This window comes from Uranotaenia lowii, chromosome 3 (assembly GCF_029784155.1).
Source record: "Uranotaenia lowii strain MFRU-FL chromosome 3, ASM2978415v1, whole genome shotgun sequence".
Lineage (NCBI taxonomy): Eukaryota > Metazoa > Arthropoda > Insecta > Diptera > Culicidae > Uranotaenia > Uranotaenia lowii.
In genome coordinates, this window is record NC_073693.1 from 262,904,032 (window position 1) to 262,907,282 (window position 3,251).

Here is a 3,251-nt window from a genome sequence, read left to right on the forward strand (position 1 = left end):
GTGCAGCTTTTAGTTTGGCAAACGTTGTGATATCACGTAGCGCAAACATAAATCTTCGTGCGGTTCCCGTTAACTTCTTGCGACACATGATTAGTTTTTGTTCGTCGTACCAGTGTGCGGTTCGGGAAATCGCCTCGAACTGCGCCATCCACACTTTCACATCTTGCCCGTCTTCAGCCCCATACGTCTCGATGCTATCCTCAACATCACGAAACGAGTACGGTTGACGTCGCTCAATCGTAACCCGCCTTCTCGTAGTAGATGTGAGATCGCGTCCGTTCGCAGTGTGGAAACTAAATTCTTCTTCTTTTAGTTCCTCGCCGTCATCACTGCTGTCGTCGTTATCGTGGCTTTCGGCGTCGTCAGCTTCGTTTTCGGCTACACTATTGCCGTCGTTCGGCGCTTTCGCTTCGTCGTTATGACCACCCTGCAGCTCGTCGTTCGGTACCCCATCGTAGATACACAGTCGACCATCGTTTGCTGTTTCGATGTCGTGGTAAGCGATTCTTTGCGCCATCTCCTTCTTGCAACCATCCGTTGCCAAGCCACGTTTTTCACATTCGCGCACTATTCCGGACTTGGTGAAAAATTCACACAACTCGTTAACTTTTTCCGCCATCTTGGTTTCGGAACAGTTCGCCGTTCTTCGTAACAACTTTAATCACTTTTTCGCGGAATCAACGTGTCGACCGATTAATTTCTGCATTCAAAACTCCTTCCCGGACCGAGCCCCCATGTAAGAAAAGAGGGAGGAGTCGATGAGAAATATAAAACTTAACTTTATTAACGATATTGTTTTACGAACGCGGGATGCGTGCGCATCGGTCGAGAGTAGTGATTAGAACTAATTTTTTCTTCGGTTTCACCGAGGGGTACGCCAATCGTCCCACATGTATGTATGCCTCCACTTTGGTAGGTAAATGCTGTTTTTTCGACTTTCATACAATCATTCTATAATGTATATGAAACGTATAACAAACTTGTTGAGAAATATACCTAAAAAAATGTCATTTTTTGCAGCGGTCTGATGTACATGGTAATCTTAAATAGGTACATATAGTACAATGCAACGAATCATAAACATATAGTCTTAACAATATTTATAGTTTATTGCACAAAACCAATCATAAAAATATAGTTGAATTTATATTATTTATAGTTGAATGCATAAAATCAATCAAATGGTATAATGCCCCTCAGAGTGCCCCAAATGACCCGAATTTTAAAAAAGTTATGCGCTGCAGGCTGAAATTGATCCTAGGATTAGTCCAAGATTTCATGCCAAATTTGAGCCATATCGGATCACGGGAAGGGGTCGCTCAACGAGTCTGAAATTTGTATGGGATTATGGGACATTTTGTTCGGAAGAAACATGAAAACACAGTTTTTCATTAACAACTTTAGTCCCCTTCGGTCGATTTCTTTTAAATATGGGTTTTTAAAGCCCAAATTATGACAAATATTTCATTCGAAGACTGCATTTCGATAAGAGTTAAGATAAAAAAGTTATCAGGTTTCGAAAAATGGGCTCACTTTTTTAATAATGATATTCATCTCTGTTGATGAGGCGTCAATATGTTCGACCGCTCGGTCTCATTAACTTTGCTTAAGACCACCCTTAATAAAATTAGCACATTTTTGACACCTTATAACATGTTTATCTTTACTCTCAAACTTCAGGCTCGTTGAGCGACCCCTTCCCATGCAGTGCATAACGTGTTTTAAATTTTCCATACAAATCTAGGGCAGTCTACTGCCCCTACGTTTATAATAGTCCCATATGCAAAAACAAGCAAGCGAGAAATTCAGCTTTTTCTGTTTTGAAAAATATTTTAAAATTTTGACCACAACTTTCAGCATAAACGAAAATCGTTTGAGCGAATGTGTTCTAGGTTTGGGAGCACCATTTTTATTTGCTATGGGACTGTTATGCGAGCATATTCGAGACCATTTTCTAATCTACTCGCATAACAGTCCTATACAGAATTTGTTTTGCTCACCATGCTACTTTCAAAGACTTAAATTTAATCATTTTTGAATTTCTAAATATCCCGAATTCCACATTGTAATTTTTATAGTTTTTTCCCACAGAAAGATATTTCTTCCTTATTTTTACCTGCCTTCTAAAACTAGTGTACATAATTCGACATCAAGTGATTAGAATCTTATTTTAAAGTAAATACATCCGTGGTATTTCACATATGGGACTGTAATGCGGGTATGTATCATATGGGACAGTCACAAGTTTATATTTTTTTCGAAATTTCAAGAACAAATTTTTTTTATTGTTTTATCAAAACAACGAAATGTCAGGTGAGATGAAAAATGACGAACATGCATATGGGACTGTTATGCGAGTATGGGCAGTATAGTTGAATGCAAAAAATCAATCATATTGATATAGTTAAATCTATTATATTTATAGTTAAATGTATAGATAGTTCAACCATCAGAAAAACCCATTATATTTATAGATGAAAGTCAAATATTTATAGTTGGACGAGAATCAATCAAAAATATATTCAATTGAATATAGGCGAAATATCGTTGAAAAAACTATACTTTACTCTCCGTAAACTATCTCCTTTTTCTGAGTTGGGTGAAAATCGCATGTTTTTGTTGATTCAAAAATAACTGGTGAAACCAATATTTTTTTCTGACTACGTCAATTTGACGTTTGATATACCAACGGTAAGATTATCTGTGGACATTAAGTTTTTAGAAGCAATTGAAGTTGAAAAGTGTTTCATGACGCCCCAGTTGACGGTATCGTTCAAAATTAAATTACTTGGCATGTTACAGGTACATGGTACAGACGAAAAACGCTCTGGAGTACATACAATCGGCTGGACTGAAAAATAAATTTGTTGAAAATTGTTGTTGCAAATTTAGCAAAATATTTTCCTTTATGTGGAGAATCCTACTGGAAAATGGTTAAGACATCCATTGGGCTGCGCAACAACTAAAGCTTTCTGTAGATATAACTGACATGTATATAAATCAATCTATTGGCTTGAGTTGAATCAAATTGCTTTTCATGAGCAAAGTAAAAAAACAGGCTAATTGAATCACATAGTACCTTCCAATATGATAACCATTCCGAATAATCATTCATTCACAATTGCCATCACGTCGCACCATCGTGAGTGTTGCACGATTACATTACGTGACGGGAAATGTTTTCCTTGATCATGCCCGTGCATGCAATAATTTCAGGAAAAAGGTAAATCTCGTCTGTGAGCCAACACAGC